Source organism: Macaca mulatta, chromosome 19 (assembly GCF_049350105.2).
Source record: "Macaca mulatta isolate MMU2019108-1 chromosome 19, T2T-MMU8v2.0, whole genome shotgun sequence".
NCBI lineage: Eukaryota > Metazoa > Chordata > Mammalia > Primates > Cercopithecidae > Macaca > Macaca mulatta.
In genome coordinates this window covers 70151291-70157290 of record NC_133424.1, presented here as the reverse complement: position 1 = coordinate 70157290, position 6000 = coordinate 70151291, and the positions used below count along the sequence as shown (strand labels likewise).

Sequence of the window (6000 nt, the reverse complement as noted above, 5' to 3'; positions counted from 1 at the left end):
CCGCGGGCGGACCCCATCCCGGCACCCCGCGCGCCGCGGGCGGCCGCCATTGGTCCGCTGGAGCGCGCCGAGCGTCGGCGATATGTCACGCGCCGCGGGACTCCCGGGCAGGGGCGGGGCTGTGACGCATGAGGCGGCCGGGGCCAGTCAGAAGCCGCCTGGAATGAGTGCCCCGCCCCCGCCGTGCCCTCCAGTAACCTCCGCCCGCGGTTACGGTCGTCTTGGCAACGGGTAGCGCAGCGTAGGGGGCACTGCTGGGGGATGTGGAGAAGGGGGAGGCTGCGGGGATGCCCATGTACGATGCGGCCGCTGGGCAAAACGAGGACGTTCCAGACACACAACCGTTTTTTACAGTGTCCAAGAGTAGTATGTGAAAACATTGTTTTTAATATAAATATGTTTGGTACGATTATGTCCCAGACTAGGATCGCCAGACTTAGTAAATAAAAATACAGGACGTCGGCTGGGCGCGGTGGCTCACGCTTGTAATCCCAGCACTTTGGAAGGCGGAGGCAGGCGGATCACGAGGTCAGGAATTCGAGACCAGCCTGACCAATATGGTGAAACCCCGTCTCTATTAAAAATACAAAAATTAGCTGGGCGTGGTGGCGCATGCCTATAATCCCAGCTACTCAGGAGGCTGAGGCGGGAGAATCACTTGAACCGGGGAGAAGGAGGTTGCAGTGAGCCGAGATCACTCCATTGCACTCCAGTTTTCCAGCCTGGGTGACAGAGCGAGACTCCGTCTCAAATAAAAAAAGAAAAGAAAAAGAAAGCTCAGTTATATGTAAACTGAAGAAAAACAAGTAGGCCGGGTGCGGTGGCTCACGCCTGTAATCCCAGACTTGGGAGGCCCAGGCAGGCGAATCACCTGAGGCCGGGTGTTTGAGACCGGCCTGGCCAACATGGTGAAACCCCGTCTCGATTAAAAATACAAAAATTAGCCAGGAATGGTGGCGCGTGCCTGCAATCCCAGCTACTTGGGAGGCTGAGGTTGGAGAATCGCTTGAACCGGGGAAGCAGAGGTTGCAGCGAGCCAAGACCTGCCAACACACTCCAGCCTGCCCTGGGCAACAGAGTGAGACTCTGTCTCAAAAAAAAAAAAAAAAGAAAAGAAAAGAAAAGAGAAAAGGAATTAGTATCAATGTGTCCTATATTTCATATACTTTAATGAAACGTTACATAAGTACATTTCATATACATAAGTTTTAATATTGTCTACAATGTAACCATGTGCCAGAATAGTAGGATTCCACATATATTCCGTTTGTATCTGAAAATCAGGTGGGGGTGAGATCATGATGCAAGGAGGGGTCCTCAACTCTGGGACTGAGCTCAGGGTAGGTGAACCTGCCCATTGCTGAAGAAGCAGGAGAGTGTGAGCTAAGGAAGGAGAGGAGGACCCACCTCCAGGGGCCTGGGCCTGACCACCATGCATCTGCTGAACAGCTGTTTATTGAGGGCCTATACGTACCAGGCACTGTTCTGGACACTGGGGTGGGAGCACGTCAGTGAGAGGGACTGATAGGGCTTTAGTCCCTTGGAAGCCCATGTTCATGGGGCAAACGCCAGTAAACAAAGCAGATGCTTCATGGAAATATAAATACCTAGAAGAAAATAAAACAGGGCCTGGAGATTAAGAGTCCCAGGAGTGGCCGGGCGCGGTGGCTCAGGCCTGCAATCCCAACACTTTGGGAGGTGGAGGTGGGTGGATGATGAGGTCAGGAGATGGAGACCATCCTGGCTAACACAGTGAAACCCCGTCCCTACTAAAAATACACACACAAAAAATTAGCCGGGTGTGGTGGCAGGCACCTGTAGTCCCAACTACTTGGGAGGCTGAGGCAGAAGATGTCCTGAACCCGGGAGGTGGAGCTTGCAGTGAGCCGAGATCGCGCCCCTGCACTCCAGCCTGAGTGACAGAGTTAGACTCCATCTCAAAAAAAAAAAAAAAAAAAAAAGAACTTTCATTTCCTATATGATCCAGTCATTCAACTCCTAGGCATTTATCCAACAAAGAAATGTGTGTCCTTAGGAAGACTTGTACACGAATGTTCACATAAGTTTATTTTTAACAGCCCCAAATAGAAACAGCTCACATATCCAGCATGATAAACAATTGTGGTGCATCCATGAGATGGAACACCACTCAGCAATAGAAGGAATGAGCTACTTACATAACGCAACAAAATGGATAATCTCAAAATAATTATGCTGAGTAAAATAAGCCAGATCACAAAAGAGTACACTCAATTGTGTCACTGCATTTATATACAACTGTTAGAAAATCCAAACTAATCTGTATATATAACAGAAAGATTGGCGGTGGTTTGAAAGCAGGGCAGAGGGGCGTGGAATGCTGAACCGAGGGGCTTCAAGAGTCCTGGGAAACCAGAGCTAGTGATGGTTTTGTGGGTTTAGAGATTTGTCAAAACGCATGCAGGCGACCACAGTGGGAGGAAGGGAGGGCGGGCGGGTGCACAGCTGGAGGCCCCCGGGGCTGGAGGAGGCGCTTGCTGCCTGGCAGGGTTCCCCTGTCATCTGCTGGGCACCGAGCCCAAGCGGCGCGTTACCCAGGTAACCCGCGTGGACGCTGAGGCTCGCGGCTGTCGCTGTGACCGGCTTCTGGTTTTCTGGTAGTCTGGTCTTTCTGGGCGGGGCCGAACGAGGTGAGGCAGCCCAGGCCACGGAGTGTGCCACCGTCGTCTGGTATTTTGATGCCAAGGAACCAGAGGCAGCCAGACGAGCATCAGCGTCAGGGCGGAAAGGAGCCTGTGCCCTGGAGCCAGGATGCAGCGCCTGGGGAGAGTCATTGCTTCCTGCCGGCATCCCAAGCCCGCCCGCTTCTCCGGCCTAGAATGCGGAGTGAGTCTCCCACCCCTTTGGCCACGGCACTTTTGCACTGGGCCGCCGCTGCTTGGGCTGGGTGAAAGGTGCCGAGAGGAGCATGGGTGTGGAAGTCCTGTCAGCTAGAAATAAAAGTTTACCTCAGGGCTCCAAGACAAAAATCTTACAACGTTACTCACTTCAAACATGTGCATTTTATCTGCAGTGTGCAATTACACCACAATTAAGTTGATTTTTAAAAAAACCAAAAACTTAGAATAGGTAGGATACTATTTTTAGGACCTAGATGTAGTTGGGATCTTGAAAGTAATACATAAAACACAAGTTATGAAAGAAAAAGTATTTCTAAAGAATCTTTTTCTTCAAAAGACACCATGGATGAGGTAAAAGGCAAGTCCAGGCTGGGCATGGCGGCTCACACCTGTAATCCCAGCACTTTCGGACACCAAGGCGGGCAGATCACTTGAGGTCAGGAGTTTAAGACCAGCGTGGCCAACATGGCCAAACCCCATCTCTACTAAAAATAGAAAAATTAGCCGGGCATGGTAGCGCACGCCTATAATCCCAGTTACTCAGGAGGCTGAGGCAGAATCGCTTGAACCTGGGAGGCGGAGGTTGCAGTGAGCCAATATGGTACCATTGCACTCCAGTCTCCCATAATAGGTGCATCCAAGAAGACGGTGTGGCCTGCCTCTGCCTATTCACAGAAGAGAATAGGGTGCTACCCAGAACACTGGGTAACTGGAGTGGGAGGGAGCTTGGGCCAGAGGGGAGCAGTATCTCCACACACTTGCAACTCATTTCCTACCCATCAAGGCCTTTGGTGAATAGCTCTGTATTGAGAGGCCTCCTTTATGTCCTGACTCGTTCTGGACATTATGGGCTATATTGCCCCTTATGATGCAAAACCTTGAACCTACGGTCTGTTGGCTCTACCTTTAAAGTATCAGCATGTTCACCATCCAGCCACTGATCACCAATCTCATTCAAGTGGCTATCATCTCCCACCTAACTACTACATTGGTTTCACACATCACTCCACTGCTTCCCTTGGTTAGTTTACTCTCCACAGAGGCTAGAGCCCATCAATGGTCTACTCAGAATCCTGCCAGAGCCCCCATGATGCCTTCAGCTTTCTCTACCATCTGACCCCCTTATTGCCTCTCTGTGTTGTTCCTGCAGCTGACTAGGCCGGCCTTACACCAGGGGTTTTGTTCTAGCTCTTCCCTCCGATATCTGCATCCCTTTTTTTTTTTCTTTTTTTGAGACGAAGTCTTGCTCTGTCACCCAGGCTGGAGTGCAGTGGCACCATCTTGGCTCACTGCAAGCTCTGCCTCCCAAGTTCATGCCATTCTCCTGCCTCAGCCTCCCGAGTAGCTGGGACTACAGGTGCCCACCACCACACCTGGCTAATTTTTTTTTTTTTGTATTTTTTTACTAGAGACAGGGTTTCACCATGTTAGCCAGGATGGTCTTGATTTCCTGACCTCGTGATCCGCCCGCCTCGGCCTCCCAAAGTGCTGGGATTACAGGTGTAAGCCACTGTGCCCGGCCGTCTGCATTCATTTCCTTCCAGTCCTTGCTCAGATGTCACCTCAATGAGGTGACTCTGACTCATCCTCAGCACCTAATTTAATATGGCAACTTGCCCTTCCCATCTGGGCACTACATCACCTACACTGTTCTTTTTCTTTGTTCCAAAGTTGTTGCCTTCTAACTACTCTTTTTTTTTTTTTTTTTTTTTTTTTGAGACGGAGTCTTGCTCTGTCGCCCAGGCTGGAGTGCAGTAGCCGGATCTCAGCTCACTGCAAGCTCCGCCTCCCGGGTTTACGCCATTCTCCTGCCTCAGCCTCCCGAGTAGCTGGGACTACAGGCGCCCGCCACCTCGCCCGGCTAGTTTTTTGTATTTTTTAGTAGAGACGGGGTTTCACCATGTTAGCCAGGATGGTCTCGATCTCCCGACCTCGTGATCCGCCCGTCTCGGCCTCCCAAAGTGCTGGGATTACAGGCTTGAGCCACCGCGCCCGGCCTCTAACTACTCTTTAACTTACTTATGTTTATTGTTTATCTCGTGCTTCTGTAAGTGCAGTGTTTGTTTTTTTCACTTTAGGGCCTGGCGCAGAGCAGGTGCTTCATAAATGTTTGCTGATGATTGAGTGATGTATGATCCTTCTCTTGGGAAAGTCATTTCCTCAGTTGGTTTCCAGAGGATGAAGCACTTCTTGAGAGGCCTTCATCTTGCTGCTGTCTCCAGGGAAGGGGCAATTCAAAGGCAAAAACCCTCTCTCACTGGTCTCACTTGTCCCCCACCAGGGACCAACAGCTTCACAGCCTCTCACTTCTGGGCTGAGAAGTGGAAGCCTGAGACAGCAACTTCCTCTCTGTTCCTTAGTGCTTCCAAGTTCCCCAGTACCCAGTGACACCCCTGTGAGACAGTGGAGCTGGGCTTTTCTTCCAACCTTCCTCTTCCTATTGCTTCTCTCCTCTTCTATCCCTCCTACCTTTTAATTCATCCAACCATTATCACGCAGGAGATACTTACAGAAGCTGGGGCTACAAATGTGGAAGCAAAAGACACCCCCTTTTTTTCTTTCACATTTTAATCGAAATACAGTATAATTACATTACAGTACACTACTAAGTATACAGCTTGATGAATTCTTAACACGCATATACCTGTGTAACCACCACCCAGATCAAGATATAGAACATTTCCAGGCCCCAGAAGACCCCCTTGTACCTCTTTAGTCAATACCGCCACCCCCAGGGGTAAGTACTGCTTTCACCATGGATTACCTGCCTGTTCTTGAACTTCATATAAATGGAATCATACAGTATCACTATACCTGTGATAATGCAATATTGTTGTGTGGATATGTGGCTAATTATTATTATTATTTGAGACGGAGTTTCGCTCCTTTTGCCCAGGCTGGAGTGCAATGGTGCGAGTTCGGCTCATCGCAATCTCTGCCTCCCGGGTTCAAGCGATTCTCCTCCCTCAGCCTCCCGAGTAGCTGGGATTACAGGCATGCACCACCACCCTGGCTAATTTTGTATTTTTAGTAGAGATGAGGTTTCCTCATGTTGGTCAGGCTGGTCTTGAACTCCTGACCTCAGGTGATCTGCCTGTCTCAGCCTCCCAAAGTGCTGGGA

The 6000-nt window shown here is 50.3% G+C and overlaps 1 long non-coding RNA gene across 1 annotated transcript; it reads right to left on the bottom strand.

The window, feature by feature from the left end:
• Positions 1–2708: 2708 nt before the first annotated feature.
• On the bottom strand, positions 2709–5985 carry LOC144337140 (uncharacterized). Its single transcript, XR_013409812.1, has 2 exons — positions 4854–5985; positions 2709–3248 (listed from the first exon to the last, which is right to left on the bottom strand). It is a non-coding gene; the product is annotated as an uncharacterized LOC144337140 (long non-coding RNA).
• Between the last annotated feature and the right edge of the window lie 15 nt (positions 5986–6000).